Below are 18,126 nucleotides of genomic sequence, written 5' to 3' on the forward strand. Positions count from 1 at the left end.
GAGCTCAGTCCCACATGGAATTCAGTATTGAAAAATATATACTTGAGGGGCACCTGGCTGGCTCTGCCGGTGGAGACATGACTCTTGATCTCAGGGTTTTAAGTTTGAACCCCACATTAGGCATAGATATTACTTTAAAAAAAAGGAATTAATACACTTGAGGGCTAGAGGAAGTCTGTAACATATTTTTTAAACTATTACACATTTTAAAAGCAAGTAAAATACTTAATACATAAAAATGTTTGAATGAGTTCTTGGAAACCAGACAATCCAAACCCCTCAGGCAACAACGAAAAAAGAGAGGTGAATTATTTCTTATTGTTTGAAGGGGCTTTTTGGTAAGAGTTGATAAGGGAACAGAAATACACAGATCGGTGCCTAGCTCTGGCCAGTACAGGCCGACCCAATTTACAGCCATTACCCTGCCCTGATCCACTTCTCAAAGGTCACAGAAACCAAGTCACTGCTAAAACTTAACACCCTTTCCAGAGTGGTTTCCAAAAGGAAAGGGACGGAAAAAAGGGATCATGAGTATTTCAGGAAAAAAAAAAAAAAAAGCAAACTAACTGTTTTAGAGGTTAACAGGAAGAACCTTTCAAAAGCAGGCAAGGCTTCTTCCTGATTCCAGGTATGAGAGCTAGCCTCGCTATATAGGCTCTCCCTGATCCCACACGCCTTAGCTCAACTTTTCCCCTGAAACCTTGTTGCACTGACTGAAGGCCAAAATTTTAGAGAGATGATCTATAACAGGAATATTCCTTTTTAAAAGTATTAATATTGGGGCACCTGGATGGTTCAGCTGGTTAAGTGTCTGACTCTTGATTTCAGCTAAGGTCATGATCTCAGGGTTGTGAGATCAAGCCCGAGTCTGGCTCTGCGCTCAGTGTGGAACCTGCATAATCTCTCTCCCTCTCCTCACTCCGCATTTCTTCTTAAAAAAAAAAAAAAAAGAAAGAAAGAAATTAACAACAATAAAAATATTAATATTGTACCTCTGAAAGGGTAAAGAGATGTGAGGAAAATAATCTAATTAAAGCCCATAGTCATCCTAACACTGGCTACCAACAGTGGTAGCAACAGTGGTACCAACTAGGCTACTAACAGTGGTAGCCTAGAAGTGACTGTGGCAATCCAGGAACACATTAGTAGAAATGAATTTGAACCATATGCTTTACAGCTTAACAGAGGAGCAGAAACTTCAAATGAAGAAAGGAGGATGAAGCCTGTGGAGGGCTGCCAGGGCAGGAGGCTACCAGATGCCAGCACGGGCTGGTCGGGGTAGAACACGGTTCCTCCCCTGTTTTACAGGACTCCACGATCACCATGAAAAGGTGAAAAACCTGTGGCTGTGAATTAAACACATTTCTTCAGTCTAGGCTGGGAACTTGCCCACCACTTGTAATTCTAAATCTATACCATAAATGCCATCTGAGTTCCAAATAGCTGAGATCAACTTTGGAACACAACCCAGTTCCGGGTTGAGGACTGAATGTACACAGTGCCTGCAAAACAGAAACTGCATCTGGGCCCTCAACCATTCAGTCTTAGAAAACCGCATGGTTCACAACCATCCTTTGCAGGTGATACCCATTATTTGTTCCACGTGACAATTTCAGCCCAGTGCATGCAAGGTATCTCTATGTGGTGTAAGAACAAAATGAAACTCTCAGGGTACTAAAGAACCAAAAACTTCTAACTTATCTTTACCTATAGTAGCAGTGTAAAGCAGCAACAGCTTGGATAAGAGAGAAAGTCCAAGGTTACTCTATTTCTAAAACAGACAACATGCATCTTACTGAACACCACCCACAGGAGCTATGGCCGGCCCTCGCTGGCCGGGGCCCCTCTTTTGCTTGCCAAGAAAAACCAGGATGACAATGTTTAGCTAAAGACACTACTAACCACAAAATTAATTCACCGTCTAGCTTGTAAAGTGATGGGTCTCCCAATAAATTCTTCTGCTTAAGGGAGAGGACAGCTCAAATTTACATGTGTTTCTCGGTTGGTCGCACTCACGGTCCCACTCACGCAGCATTTGAGTTTTTGCATTTGTAAGTCAGGCTCAATTCTTTAAGTTCCTAAGAATGAAAGGAATTACAATCTTTAACTAGAAAAGAATGCTTGACCATTATGAAAAGGAATTTAATTATCTTTCATGTGAAGTAAGCAAACAAGGGTGAGTAAACATTTGTCCTGAGGAGGAGGTAGGTGCTTGTGAATTCTGTCAAGAACCCCTACAATATCAAGAGTGGAAAACACCCCCTCCAAAGGCAGCGCTCTCCCCTCACTTCCTTTCCCATACGTGTTTACAGCCTCTCACAAAACTGAAAAATTACATCTCTGTTCATGCAGCATGAAGACCTCAGCACCTCTCAGAATATAGGGACACACATCTGACTCCACAATGGGGCAAAAAAGGCTCCTGCACCAAATAGCCCTATCTGTGCCCAGATTCCCAGTCTGTCTTGGTTCCATGGAGCCAGAAAAACCACACTGTAAAGCTGTGATCAACTTCTGCTGACCCTAAAGGGTTTTCACTATGCCTGTTACAATCTGTGTAGTTCCAGTACCCGCGTGTTGCTCTTATCAAAATTAGTGTCTCCATATCATATGGCCTAATGGTGCCGATTATTCTGGCAAGACGCAATGCAAAGGCACCTTTGAAATATTAATTGGTCTTTGAAACTTTTGAGATAAATACCTACAACCACTGTTTACTAACGGTCAGATTATAAGACTGAGGAAATAAAAACGGATTTTTTTTACATTAAAACTAAGAAATCAAATCTACCAAAGGCTTATCCAAGAGATTCCGCTTAAGTTCCCCAAAAATGCATCTTAAAAGACCTGAATATCTGGACAAATCTGATAGGGTAAATAAAATACATGCACATTCTAAAGATGTGAAAAAAGACACAAACATTGGTACAAACTACTGATAGCGAAGATAAACTGAAGAGGCAAACTCTGTTGAGCAGGTCTGGCAAAAGACCGTGGTGTAAGGTTAAGAGGGAACTGGTGCATTTGGTCAAGGACTAAGAAGAGAAAGTACATCAGGTTCACACTGTTTTAAAAAAAAAATTGACAAGACACTATAATTCGACACAACCAACTCTAAAAATAAATTTCACAAGACACATGGAAGGAGGTGGAAGGCAGTTGGGGGAAGAGGGATGGAACAGTTAAGTTCCTGATATTGGGCAAGTCTCTCATGCTCCTATGACAATAGTACCTTCCACCGTAAGAGGAGGAATTGACCTACAAGGTACTTTCCACTGTGGCTGTGATTCAGAATCACCAGGGAGCACAAGCCCAGGCAGATGTATTTATAAAGGTCTACAGATGATCCTCATGGATAGCCAAGGATGAGGACCTCTGGGTGGCTCAGTCAGTTAAGCGGCTGACTTTGGCTCAGGTCACAATCCCAGGACCCTGGGATCAAGCCCCACATCACATCAGGCTCTCTGCTTAGTGGGGAGCCTGCTTTTCCCTCTCCATCTGCCTGCTGCTTCCCCCGCTTCTGCTCTCTCACTCACTCTCTGACAAATAAGTACAATCTTTTTCTTTTTCAAAGATTTTATTTATTTGTCAGAGAGAGAGAGAGCACAAGCAGGGGGAACAGCAGAGGCAAGGGGAGAAGCAGGCTCCCCACTCAGCAGGGAGCCCGACACAGGACTCTATCCCAGGACCCTGGGATCATGACCTGAGCTGAAGAAAGACATTTAACCACCTGAGCCATCCAGGCGTCCCACAAAAAAAATCTTAAAAAAAAAAAGAAAAAAAGAATGAGGACCTCTGGACTTGAGAAATAATCTCCCAGACACCTTAAAATGATATATTCTTAGAAAGGCAGTAAGAGGGGCACCTTGGTGGCTCAGTGGGTTAAGCCTCTGCCTTCAGCTCAGGTCATGATCTCAGGGTCCTGGGACTGAGCCCCACATTGGGCTCTCTGCTCGGCAGGGAGCCTGCTTACCCACCCTCTCTCTGCCTACTTGTGTAGGCAGATCTCTTTGTGTCAAATAAATATATAAAATCTTTTAAAAAAGAAAAAAAAAGGTAGTAAGATACTGGTGCTTTGTATGATCCATGTTCATAATTTTAAAAAAATTAATATAGGCAATTTCATAACCAAAGGAGGAGGATATGTATTATGAAATTATTGCCTTCAGTCATACAAAATATACCCATCTGTATTCTACTTTCTCTCACTCTGACCTTTGCATTAATTTGACGTTAATTTCTCTTTATTGTGGCAAACAGGGGGAACCATTTTTGTTACTAATGTGAAATTCATATGACAGGCCCAATTTAACATCCCATGTAGCTACTGAGGCTCTTTCCCACACAGAACGTTAGTTTATCACAACACTACATTAACATTATAACCAGATCAGAGTCTTAGGCACTGCAGCGCAATCTCCTTCCAAACCCTAAAAAGATATCAATCTTTTCCAGGAACTAAACATTTTTCCTTAAAATAGATAGACTGAATACAAAGGAGGCCTGAATAAGAGAACCTTGTCTAAATAGACATTTCTAATACAGACAGAGGCAAAAAGAAAACAAAACCTTGCCTCATCTTTAAAATTACCTTCCTAACCTAAAATTAGACAGTTTTCCCCTCTTCAGTAATTCAAGTTTGATTCAAAGTCTAAAATGCCAAGGTGGGAGTGGAAATCCATACATTAATAGCTTAATTTCAGAAGTAAAATGTATTAGACTTACTCTATTTGATTCTCCCCAGTTCCATTCATTAACAGACGTTAAGAGTGATGACAGAGGGAATACAAATTTATTCATGGTCTACTTGCTAGTCCAGTAAGGAACCATTAGCATCCCTCACCACAGAAGAGAAAGCAGGCTCAGGGAGGTGGGATAACTGGGCAGTCACAGGTATTAAGAAGTGGAGCCATGGGGCGCCTAGGTGGCTCGGTGGGTTAAAGCCTCTGTCTTCTGCTCGGGTCGTGATCTTGGGGTCCTGGGATCGAGGCCCGCATCAGGCTCTCTGCACAGCAGTGAGTCTGCTTCCCCCTTCTACTCTCTCTCTGCCTGCTTGTGATCTCTGTCTGTCCAATAAATAAATAAATAATCTTTAAAAGAAAAAAAGAAGCAGCAGCAGCAGCAGCAGCAGCAATGTTCCCAAATGGCCAGCTGGTTTCTCCTAATTCTCAAGATACTAGCCAGGGCGCCTCAGTAGCTCAGTCAGTTGAGCGTCCAATTCTTGATTTCAGCTCAGGTCATGATCTTGAAGTCATGAGATCAAGCCCCACATGAGGATCCACGCTCAGCATGTTGTCTGCTTGAGGTTCTCTCTCTCCCTCTCCCTCCCACCCCAGCACACACACACACTCTCTCTAAAATAAATAAATACATCTTAAAAAAGAGAGAGATACTAAGTAGAGTATTTTCAATGAAACTATTAAGAGTGAACATAGGAGCACAAAACATTTTTTTTTTCCTCTTCTTTGAGAGAAGCAACAGAGCATGAACAAAAGAATGAAAGGCAAGAAGGCTTGTGCCCTGAAAACCTAGTTTACACCCATCATCAGGTGTACACAGGGGTGGTTCCAGTACTGACTGACTCAGTACCATCAGGGCTGGCCTACTGCCTTTGGTGTGGCTAAGTTATACTAAACTAAAAATGTTCCTTGGCCATCTGTCCTACTAAGAAGGCTATGCACCAGTCATCACTTTTCATTAGGGGGAAAGAACCTGGATGAGAAGGTTCTGCCCTCAGGAAAATGTTTCAAATGCTTGGTTTTACATCTGAGCAATTTTTTGGAAAGAGGTGCACTTGGGTGCCAGAAAAACAGGGGGGAATACCCCTGTACTTTGTTACTTTACACAGGCAACAGAGATGTAAATAATCATCAGAGAAACCCACTGTCCTCAAGATATTTCCAATTAATTTCAATAATCCTTCATTCAGCAAATAACCCAAAGGCACCTGAGACCAAGCTGTGAACAAGGGAATCTTGGTATAACGTGTCAGGTACCTCTCTCTCATATTCTGGCTTCTATGGAAGGTGCTTTCAGACAGTAAACTCAAGTTCAGGTCTAGTTCCCTGCAGCAGACAGTAGTGATGAATGTTTGATGTGTGAGGACAGGGACAATGTCTGCCCACAGGGATGAGGAAAGTTTCATGAAGGATCCCAAAGGACAAGTGGGATTCAGCAGATTGGGGCGGAGGGTAAGTTCATCACAAGATGGTCTGAAGCCTGAGAAGTTTCAGGAAGCGGCAACAGAGATGAAAACATAGGAAGGAGAGTAGCAAGAGGTGAGGCAGGCCGAAATCAGAAACACCCTGATCCACAGCCACATGAAGAAGCCTTGAAGTTTAACCACAGACAGGACGTGGAAGGCCACCAGAGGATTTAAACAGGGGAATGACATGTTCCTGATGAACCCTTTATGATAGAGAACTAATTTAAATCGTTTCCTAACACTTTCACATTTGGTTTTTAATTTATAGAACCAAAATACTGATGGGGATGTGACTTAAGGTCAAGTAACTTAAAAAAAAAAAAAAAAAAAAAAAAAAAGTTTATTTGAGAGACAGCAAGAGAGCACAAGCAGAGGGAGAGATGGGGGTGGGGGTGGAGAAGCAGGTTCCCCACAGAGCAGGAGCCTGATGAGGGGCTCAATCCCAGGACCCTGAGATCAGGACCTGAGCCAAAGGCAAATGCTTAACCAAATGAGCCACCCAGGCACCCAAGGTTTAAGTAACTTCTAACTCCGTTATCAACTGACTCCATTATGCATAAATTGGACTTTACCAAAATTAAGAACTTCTGTGCTTCAAAGGACACCTCAAGAAAGCAAAACGGCATCTCACAGAATCAGAGAAAAATTCTGTAAATCATACATCTGATAAGATATTACATAACTGGAATATATAAATAACTCATAACAATAAGAGGATAATCCAATTTAAAAATAAGAAAAGCATCTAAATATAAATAAAGATTTCTCCAGAGAAAATATTCAATTATCTGCTAATTACTTCAGAAGATGCAGGACATCATTTCCCATCAGGGAAATGCAAATCAAAACCACCATGATATACTGCTTCACACCCACTAGGATGGCTAGAGTCAAAAAGTAAGAGAGTAACACTGTTGACAAGAATGAGGAGAAACTGAAACCTTTATACAATGCTGGCGGAATTGTAAAATGATGCAGTTGCTTTGGAAAACAGTCTGGCAGTTCCTCTAACAGTTAAACACAGAGTAACCAATATGACCCAGCAAGTCCCAAGAGAAATTAAATCAAGTCCACATAGAAACTTGTACAAGAATGTTCATAGCAGCATTATGCATTACAGCCCAAAGGGGGAAAGACCCAAACAACCACCAACTAATGAATGGATAAACAAAATATGGTATATCCACACAGTGGAATATTACTCGACCATTAAAAAAATATAGTACTGATACATGCTAAAACATAAATAACCCTTGAAAACCCTTATACTTAATAAGAGACACAAAAGACCCCATATGAATTATCCCATTTATATGAAATGTCCAAATTATGCAAATCCAGAGAGAGAAAATAGATTCGTGGCTGCCTAGGACAGGGGAGGGAGGAGAACGGCAGGGCTGGAGGACCACTAATAGGTACAGGGTTTCTTTTTGGACTGATGAGCATGCTCTAAAACTACGGTGATGACTGCACAATTCTGTGACTATAATAAAAACCACTGAATTGTACACTTTAGACAGGTGAACTGTATGGTATGTGAACTATATCTCAAAAAGAAGTTACAAAACAAAAAAAGATTCTATTATGTATTACTGAAGTACAAATAAGCTCTCAAAAAGGAATAAAGAACTTTGTTCACTCATTTTAAAGGATCCAAACTAGGGCAAAGAAAACCCAGAGAGATTCTATTACTTAAGATTCTAGGTACTAGGTCATACTGAAATATTCATGAGGATTTCCATGTTTTAATACAGAAAAGACATCTTAAGTTGAAAAAGACAGAGAAGTACGAAAAAGAGTTTTTATAACTCAGAAACAGAGTAACACAGGGAAGTCACCATATGGAAAACAAACATGGATTTGTACCCTGCATAGGAAAGAGGCACCCAAATTTATTACTGTTCCACCTCTGAGAAAGTCAAAGGCGAAACAGCCCAGTTAATAATATCTGTTTCTAGGGGCAACTCGGTGGCTTACTCGGTTGAAAGTCTGCGTTCGGCTCAGATCATGATCCGGGGATCCAGGGATTGAGCCCCAAGTCTGGTTTCCTGCTTCGTGGGGAGCCTGCTTTACCCTCTGCCTGCTGCTTCCCCTGCATGTGCGCTCTCTCCCTCTTTTTTCTGACAAATAAATACAATCTTAAAAAAAAAAAAAAAAAAGTTTCTAAAGCACCAGTTTGTGACAAATCAAAGTATTAAATAATTTGCCATTCCAGTTACATAACTGAGAGCTGATAATTCATCCTTTTGAACATTCCATTTCACACACTGGAGTGATTCTCTTCCTCATGGTTGGAGTAGGTCCCAAAAGTGACAGGTGCATTAAACATAAAATGTAAATCAAAAAATCCAACAATGTTTAAAAAGTATTATGTGCCACCCTGAACCTAATCCTGAACTATGTAAAGTAATAGACATAAATGCTAATTGGCACAATCTGCAGGCAAAGTAACAAATGAACATGAAAAATTCAATACTGTGTGCAGTGTGAAAGCTCACTGCTATGTGTCTATTAAAATTCAATAGGCTTCAATGTACCTTCCACAAATAATCAAAAAATAAATATGGACAAGGCACATTCTGCATTTGTCAAAAAGGTGTGTACCCGACCTTTATACCAATCTTTGTTCAATCCTCAGTACACATGACTATCACCTACCACAAAACAGTGCATGTCATGGAAGCCTAACATTGAACAGAATTCCCAGTTTTATTTCACTTCCCCCCAAGTAGTTATGCAACCTCTCAGACCCAAGGGTTACTAACCAGACTTCACATCCAAACACTGTCTCTGAAGTGTATCTCCACTCAAAAAAATAAAAAATATAAAAAATGACTTTCCTTAAGTTAGTTTTCTTAAATATACAAAATCAAGGCCAAAACAGATTTTTCCCATTTCTTCAGTTTTACAGGGAATGCAGAAAGTGAAGATATATAAACAGATATCTACTTGCCTTCACAAATGAACAGACGGTACAAAGCAACTGCTTATACTTAATCATGTTTTTGTCTATTCTACCAGGCCCTGGTGTTAGGAGAGAATTCTGCCAGATAAGGACAATGAAATGCATTATTATATAGAGTGACTAAGAGCCCTACAAGTACTGTTTTAGAATGTAATCCCAGGCAGAATGGCTGCGGTAAAAGGGCCTAATATTTTGTAATAACTATTACCAAAAGTAAAGACATTGGCCACTCAATACCAGTTTAAAAACACTCACTACATCCAATTCTGTTTAAATGTCTTATAGGAAAGAAAGGCCTTTGTATCTTTCTATCCTGGGGGAGATGAACAACTTGCAATTTGCTTCTCACCCTGAATCCCACGTTAGCAACATGTAGAGCAAGTACTTGAGACGCCACAAAACAAGGGCAGCCTACATTAAGGCCAAATATAGGATGTGATTCTAAACCACGATGCAGTAAAGCCTACGTTTCCTTTTCCAGCGATCAAAACCCTTTGAACACTCCCAAAAAAGGACGGCAGGGCCAGCGCCTCCTTCCAAGAGGAAGCCCCTTTCTTCTCGGCTCTCCCTAGCAGCCTGCCACTTCCCCCAACACATTCAAATCATTTGAGAGACCGAGAGCTGGTGTGTGCGCGCCGGTGTGGACCGGCGGGAGGGAGAGCTGGGTTCCTGCATTTCCACCCTCTACATCTGACCTCATCCCCAGTCATTTAGGCGCAGCGGAGCCCCACCTGCACCTCGCTCCTTTTGACTGCGTCCCTCGCCAGCTGCTCCGCTATTAGGGGAGTACATCTCTGAATCACCCGGTTCACTCCGACGCTCCAGTCCCCCGACCCTGCCGCGTTCCGGCTCCGCTCTTCCTCTCCCAACAACCGCCCCCCCCCCCAGCCCGCCACTCCCCACCGCTCGGGTCCTCGCTCTCCCAAGCCGCCCCCGACCACATTACTCCAGTTTTAGCCGAGCCCTGCCCTTCCCGACCCCCGAGCTAGATCTTTAGGACCCGGAGCCGGCCTCGCACCCACAGCCAGCCACCCTCGGGCTAGACCGCCGCCCTCGCCCCTCCCACGCAGGGCCCCAGCTCGCCCGGGCCCCATGTGAGCCCGTCCCCTGGCCCCCCACCCACTCGCTCCCTGGGGCGACTCAAACCCCGCCCCCAGGCCCGGCGCCCCCCGACTCGGCGCCCTAACCCCGAACAGACCCTCACCACCCCAGACCCCACCCAGCCAGGCGGGTCCCCAATCCCTAAAACCCTTCCTCAGACAGCTCCTCCCCACCCGACCCGGGGTTGTTCACCCGGCCGGGAGGCGTCTGGACCCCCGAAAGCCGCCCCTGGGCAGCCTCCTCCCCACAGGGATCCCGGTTCACCCTCCCCAGGCCAAGCGGTTCCGTCCCGAACCTCCGGCAGCAGCCCCTGCTCCAACCCGCTGCACACCAGCCGTGGAGGAGGGGGCGGCCCAAGGGTCTGCGCCCCGCGCGCCCACTAGAGCCCACTCCCCTCCACTGGGCCCTGCTCCACGCCCCGCCGGCTCCTGTCAGCCGGCGCCGGCACATGCTGAGAGGACCTGTCGGCCCGCCAGCTCGCTCCCGAGCGGCCCCGCAAGGCGCGCGCTGCTCACCAGGGCCGAGATGCCTGAGGCGCCGCCGCCGAAGTCCCCGCTGCAAAGCCCAGCGAAGCCTCTAACCGCTGCCGCCTCCCGCCTGGCACTGAGCGCCGCGCGGGGGAGGGGCGCGGGCAGCCGCCGCCGCCACCGCCGCCGCACGCAGACCCCGCCCCCGCCCCGCCCCGCGCCGCGCCCAACCAAAGGGCCCTAGGGCTCGGCCCGTCACGCCCACTTCCGGGAGGGAAAGCCCACTTCCCACCCCTGGTTACACGCCCCACTCTCGTTAGCGCCCCCTCTGGTCGCGCCGAGGGATGCTGGTGGGCTGCGGAGGAAGGCGGTACTCAAGCACACGCACCGCCTACTAGTCAACAAGCCGGAGGGCCACGCCCATGGGCGCTCCCTAGCCACGCCCGCTGCCCCTCAGAACCGGGAGCTCCGCCCACTGGCCCGCCTCGGCTCTGTAGGGCCACATCCCCCGGATCCTCAAAGATTCTTCCAGACCCCCTCAAAACCGGAACATCAGCTCCCCTGAGCCCGCCCACTGCCCCATCCAAACCCTTAGCAAACCCTGGCTCTCTAAGCCCGCCTCCCCTCCCACTGCGTCCGAACTGGCCCAACGGTGCCACAAAACCCCGCCCCTCTGCTGGAAGCCCCACCCACGGACCCAACCCGATTCTCGGCATCACAAGCCCCGCCCACTGCCTATCTAAACCTTGAATCTCCAAGCCCCGCCCCGAATTCTCCAACTCCCGCCTTTGCGAGCCAAAGTTCCGCCCCCTCTCCCATCACACCCTCCTCCCACCACCACCTCTGGGGACTGCTAGCGCTCCACCCGTCCCTCCACTTTCCATGGTCGCATTCCTAGCACAGGCTGGCTGTCCCTGGGCTTGGCCACACCACTCCCCAAGGAGGTCCCGTCTTGACCCTATTTCGCAGGTGAGGAACAGGTTCTTCCCTTCTTTTGCCGGCCAAAGTCCCTTACCCATTTGCTCAGTAGCTGGGCCGCCCAGGCCAAAGAGCAGCTGATTCGAGTCCCAAACTTTGCTGCTATCAGACTGTGTCCTGTGTCAGTTCCCTTCACCTCTTCAGGCCAGAATTTCCTGATCTTTAGCGAAAACTTGTCCTGTTTTTCGTCAGAGCCCCTTTCAGAAATAACCAAGTTCGGAACTACCGAAATTTGGAACTGAACGAACAAAGCAGGCCTGCCGAGGGGTGGCTACTTCCCAAAGCAAGCATCTTCGCATTTTCCATCCTAAGCATTAGCCTCAGAAATATGTGTTAGGTAAATTATGGTCCATCCAAACCAAAAGAGGTATAACAGCAACTTACTGATCCTCTCTAGGCCTCAGTTTCTTCATCAGTAACATAGGGATTGTGGCGACCACTTCCGGAAGGATTCCGTGAGCTCAGTAACGCACTTAGCAGGCTGGCTAACTTGTGATGAGCCCTCAGCAAATGATGCTGCCACTGCAGGGCCTTGGCAAAGGGGTGGGGGGGGGGGGTCCTTTTGCCTTCAAGCAGCCACTCACAGGAGCACCCCTTCCACAGCAACTTACTAGCTGTTGCTGCTCATGTCATTTAAATGAGATGAAGTTGGGGAAGCACCCAGGCATTTGGTCATGCACAGAAACCATCGGCTGTTATCATGATTCCTATTTTTAGTGAAACAAGGGCATTGTTAGCAGCGGAGCTCTGAGTGATTTGGGTGGAAATGAAGGTTGATGCAAGTGCTTTGCGAAGGAACCGGGAACCAAACTAACTTACTCTTTGGGAACAGATCATTGCTTACATTGAACATCACTTATATTTGCCAGGCACTAAAGAGTGCTTTGAACACAAAATCTCCTGAAATTCCTCCAACAATCCAATGGCTACAAAAACAATTCTTTTTTCTTAATAACTCATTTATTAATTTGAGCAGACTCCCCACTGAGCATGTAGACGACGATTCAGGGCTCCATCCCAGGGACCCCAAAACCAGGACCTGAGGCAAAGGCAGATGCCTAACCGACTGAGCCACCAAGGTGTCCCTGCAGAAATGATTCTTAATCCCCATCTATAAAGGTGAAGAAAATAAGAAATTAATTGCTCAAGTTCACACAACTTGAGCCAGGCAGAGCTAAAGATAAAAGCCACATCCCTCTAATGGCAGAACTCTGGACCCACTGTGGGTTAGTCATTCCATTAAACTGCCTCTATGGCAGCAAGAAAGAATAGAAAAAACAGCGACTTTGGATCCTGGTGGCCTTGGCCTTAACTTCAAGCTCCCCTACGTACCCACCTCATGACCTTGGGCAAATCATTTTCCCCTCTCTGGCCTTACTCTCTTTATCTATATGGTGGGGTTCATCCAAATGCTTACTTCGGGGTGGGGTTTTAAAGATTCAAAGATCTAGATTCAGTGAATTAAGGCACAGCAAAGCATCCTGCACAGTGCCTGCCACACAGCAGATGTTTAAAACTTGTTGATTCACTTAGCCCAGTTTTCTCAATGATGAAATCAGAAGTAAAATTTTCCATGACGCCAGTTTCCCCCAGATGACAGTACCAGAGAGGACTGGACTACACTGAGAAAGAAAGTTCCTGAGGCCTTTGCCTTCCGGGTGCCTGTTTCAATTCCTAGTTTTATCCCTGGGTTGGGAGTAGTGATTCTTACACAAGAAACAAGGCCATCTCACCACCCCACCCCACACCTGCCCTGGATGTGGTCAGCTGAGAGCTGCTACTTCCAGAAAGAGCAGGAAGATTGTGCAACCCTTTGCCCGGAGAAAACCCAGCATCTCCCTGTTCTTGAATCCACAGCAAAGCCGCTGTGAGTCTGAAGGTAATCTTGGCTCTGCCTGAGCTGGCCCTTAAATGAAGGGACTCCAGTCCAAGGTGAGATGCTGGGTTTTAGAGTCTTTTGCCAGTAGTTTCTGAAATGACCTAAGACGTGTGCTAAATGAAGGGGAATTGAATGATCAGGAAAAATAAGAGTGATTCCGAATGCTACATGCCACAGGTGCGCCCCCGCTCATGTATGCAGAATAAAGGATTAGGAAGCCTGCGTTTGGAGCTCCTCAGCACTTCGTGTTTCTGGTTTCTCTTTGTACCAAATGGGGACATTAGTCTTGGGTTGCCCAGGCAACCTGGAAGCTGAGTGAATTAGCCCAGTGGAAGCATTAACAAATAATAATATTAAATACATGAGAGACTAGAAACCTCTAGAGTAATCTCAGCAGGCAAGACCCCTAATTGAGTGACAGAAGAGGACAAAGCTCAGAGAATATTAAAATCCATGCTACATCAATAAATCTCAATTCTTCCTGCTTTGAGTACCTGTCTGCAGACTAGGAGCTGGAAATGAGTGGCTACAGATGGATTGCCTTTTTTATTTTATTTTATTTTATTTTTTAAGATTTTAGAAAAGATTTTATTTATTTGACAGAGAGAGAGAGAGCGAGCACAGCAGGGGGAGCAGCAGGCAGAGGGAGAGAGAGAAGCATGCTTCCCACTGAGCAAGGAGCCCAGCGTGGGGCTCTATCCTAGGACCCCAGGACCACAACCAGAGCTAAAGGCAGACGTTCAGCGGACTGAGCCACCCAGGTGCCCCTGGATTGCCTTTTTTTTTAATTAAATTTTTTATTTTGAAATAACTGTAGATCATATGCAAGCGTAAGAAATAATACAAAGAGATCCTATGTACCCTTTACCCAGTTCCCCCCAGTGGTAACGTCTTATAAAATGATAGTACAGTATAACCCGGATGTTGACACTGATACAGTCAAGATACAGAACATCACCAAAACCACAAAATCACAGCCCCCGTTTCATGGCCCCACCCACTTCCTGCCTAACCACCTCCTCCTTAACTCCTGGCAAGCAACCACTCCTCTCTTCCCAATTTCTCTAATTCCATCATTTCAAGAATGACAAATGAAATGATATAGTATGCAACCTTTGGGGACTGTTGTTGTTGTTGTTGTTTTTCACTCAGTATAAATTCCTGGGGATGTACCTAGGTTGTTGCTCATATGAGTATTTGTTCGTTATTCCTTCTGAGTGGTATTCCATGGTATGGCTATTTCCCTGTTTAACTGTTCGTTACGTGAAGGACACCTGGGTTGTTTCCAGTTTGGAGCAGATTCTTACCCAAAAAGCTGCTATAAACACTATAGACATTTGTTCAGGTTTTTGTGTAAACATAAATTTTTATTTCTCTATGAAAAAAAATATTTGCCACATAGTACCATGGTTGGGTCGCATGATAATTGTATGTTTAGTATTTTAAGAAACTGCCGAACTATTCCCCAAAGTGGCTGTACCGTTTTATACCCCTATCAAACAGAAATCCAGGGGCGCCTCGGTGGCTCAGTGGGTTAAAGCCTCTGCCTTTGGCTCAGGTCATGAGTCCGGGGTCCTGGGATCAAGCCCCACATCAGGCTCTGCTCTGCCGGGAGCCTGCTTCCCTCTCTGTCTCTCTTTCTCTTTGCCTACTTGCAATCTCTGTCAAGTAAGTAAATAAAATCTTAAAAAAAAAAAAAAACCAAAACAGAAAACCATACACGATCCAGTTTCTCTCATCTTCACCAGCATTTGGTGTTGTCATTATTATTTATTTTAGCCGTTCTTATGGGTATATAATGGTATCTCATTGTGGTTTTAATTTGCATTTCTCCGGTGGGTAACAATGTTGAAATCTTTCATTTAAAAAAAAAAAAAAAAAAAAAAAAAAAAAAAGAGGGGTCCCTGGGTGGCTCAGTCATTAAGCATCTGCCTTCAGCTTGGGTCCTGATCCCAGCGTCCTGGGATTGAGCCCCACATTGGGCTCTCGGCTCAGCGGGGAGCCTGCTTCTCCCTCTCCCGCTTCCCCTGTTTGTGTTCCCTCCCTCGCTGTGTCTCTCTTTGTCAAATAAATAAATAAAATCTAAACCCCCCCCCACACACACACACGAGATTTTATTTATTTATTTTAAGAGAAAGCAAAAGAGCAAGCACAGAGGAGGGGGGACGAGTAGCAGAAGGAGAGAAACAGACTCCTTGCTGAGCATGGAGCCAGATGTGGGGTTTGATCTCATGACTCTGAGATAATGACCTGAGCCAAAACCGAGCTGGATGCTTAGCTGACTGAGCCACCCAGGCACCCCTGAAATCTTTTCATATGCTTAGTTACCATCTGTTTCTCTCTTCTTGTCTTTTGCCCATTTTTTTAACTGAGACTTTTGTGTTTTGACTGTTAAGTTTGAGAGTTCTTTTTATGTTCTACATACTAATCCTCTTTTGAATATGTGGTTTCCAAAATTTTCTCCCAGTGGGAAGTATTTTTTTCATCGCCTTAATGTAGTCTTTTGTGGAGAAAATATTTTTAATTTTGATATTCAGTTTGTCAATTTTCCTTTTTTGGATCATGTTTTTGGTATTAAATCTAAGAATTCCATGATCCATGTCAAATTATTCTTTTTTTTAAGTTTATTTAGTTATTTTTAGTAATCCTTATACCTAATGCAGGGCTCAAACTCACCACCCAGAGATCAAGAGTCACATGCCCTTCTGACTGAGCCAGCCAAATATAACTTTGTTGAATAAATTTTTTTTAAGGTTTTATTTATTTATTTGACAGAGAGAGTGAGAGACCACAAGCAGGGAGAGCAGCAGAGGGAAAGGGAGAAGCAGGCTCCCCACCAAGCAGGGAGCCCAACGTGGGACTTGATCCCAGAACCCCGGGATCATGACCTGAGCCACAGGCAGATGCCTAACTGACTGAGTCACTCAGACGCCCCCTGCTTTATACTTTTTAAAGAAATGTTTTAGTTATTCTAATTTCACTGCCTTTCCATATAAATTTTATAATAATAATCTTGTTTACATCTGCACAAAAAATCTGAGATTTTATAGGAATTTTATAGGAATATAAAACCCATATATCAGTTTGGGAAGAAGTGACAGCAACTTTACTATACTATTTTTCAATCAATAATATCATATGATTTCTTTCATTGTGTTGTGTGGTTTTAGTATATAAATCCTGTACATGTTTTGTGAGATTTACACCTAAGTTATTTTTTTATGATTATAAATAGCATTGTATTTTTAAATTTCAGTGTCTATGAGTTACTTGGTAGGGTACTGAAATGCAACTCTTTCTTTTGTATGTTTAACTTGTAGCCTGCAACTTTGTTGAACTCACTTATTAGTTCCAGGAAGTGTTTTGTAGATTCCTTGGGATTTTCTATGCAGACCATCATGTCATCTATAAAGAGGGATAGTTTTATTTTTTCTTCTCTGATCTTTATGCCTTTATTCCCCTTTCTTGCCTTCTTGCACTGGCTAGAACCTCTAGTACTATGTTGACTAAATAGTAAGAGCAAACATCCTTGCCTTATTCCTGACTTCAGGGCAGAAGCATTTAGTCTTCCTTCATGAACTGTGATATTAGCTATAGATTTTCTTTGTACAGACTCTTCATCAAGTTGTGAAAGTTTAGTTTAGTATTTTAATAATAAAGTTTTATTTTCGATAATAATAAAGTTCCCTCTTTATTCTTACTTTTTGAAAGAGTTCTTATGATGAATAGGTTTGAATATTGTCAAATGTTTTCTTTACATCAAATGATATGATCATATGATTTTTCTGTTCTAGCCTATTACCATGGTAGGTTACACTGATTGATTTTTGAATACTGACCTGGCCTTGTATCCCTGTAATAAATTCCACTTGGTCATGGTGCTTAATTCTTTTTACATGTCGCTGAATTCTATTTGCTAATGTGTTTTTAAGCATGTTTGTTTTTAAACTAATGAGGGATATTGATCTATAGTTTCCCTTTTTTGTACTCTTTGCCTGGTTTTGATAAGGCAGAGTAACACTGCCTTAATCAAATGAGGTGGGGCGTGTTTATCTTCTCTTCTATTTTCTGGAAGAGATTGTGTAGATTGCTGTTAATTCTTTAAATGTTGGGTAGGCTTTTCCAGTGAAACCGTATGGATCTAGACTTTTTTTTTTTTTTGAGGGGGAGCAGTTAAATTACAAATTCAATCTCCTTAATAGTTTTTTTGCTATTCAAATTATCTATTCCATATTGGGTGACTTATGGTAGTTTGTGTTTTTTAAGGTATTGGCCCACTGCACTTAAATTGCCAAATTTATGTGCATAGAGTTGTTTGTAGAGCGTCCTTATTATCTTTTGATGCCTAGAGGGTCTGTAGTAATAGCTCCTGTTTCATTCCTGATATTTGTAAGTCGTGTCTTCTTTTTTTCTTGTTTTCTTAGTCTTAGAGATTTGTCAATTTCACTGATCCTTCCGAAGAACTGCTCTTCATTTCGCTGATTTTCTTATTGTTTTTTATTTTCCATCTCATTGATTGGTGCTCTTTATT

General features: G+C 44.0%; 1 protein-coding gene across 1 annotated transcript in view; it reads right to left on the bottom strand.

The window, feature by feature from the left end:
- The window catches only part of LOC111156474 (coronin 1C), a 75,858-nt gene extending 64,996 nt beyond the window's left edge, over nt 1-10,862 (bottom strand). The window contains exon 1 of the mRNA XM_022517398.1: nt 10,787-10,862. The gene's annotated coding sequence lies outside the window, so the exon portion shown is untranslated. The remainder of the gene's footprint in view (nt 1-10,786) is intronic.
- Nucleotides 10,863-18,126: the final 7,264 nt, after the last annotated feature.

The sequence above is a fragment of the Enhydra lutris genome, unplaced genomic scaffold (genome assembly GCF_002288905.1).
Source record: "Enhydra lutris kenyoni isolate GAN:26980312 unplaced genomic scaffold, ASM228890v2 scaffoldscaffold46, whole genome shotgun sequence".
NCBI lineage: Eukaryota > Metazoa > Chordata > Mammalia > Carnivora > Mustelidae > Enhydra > Enhydra lutris.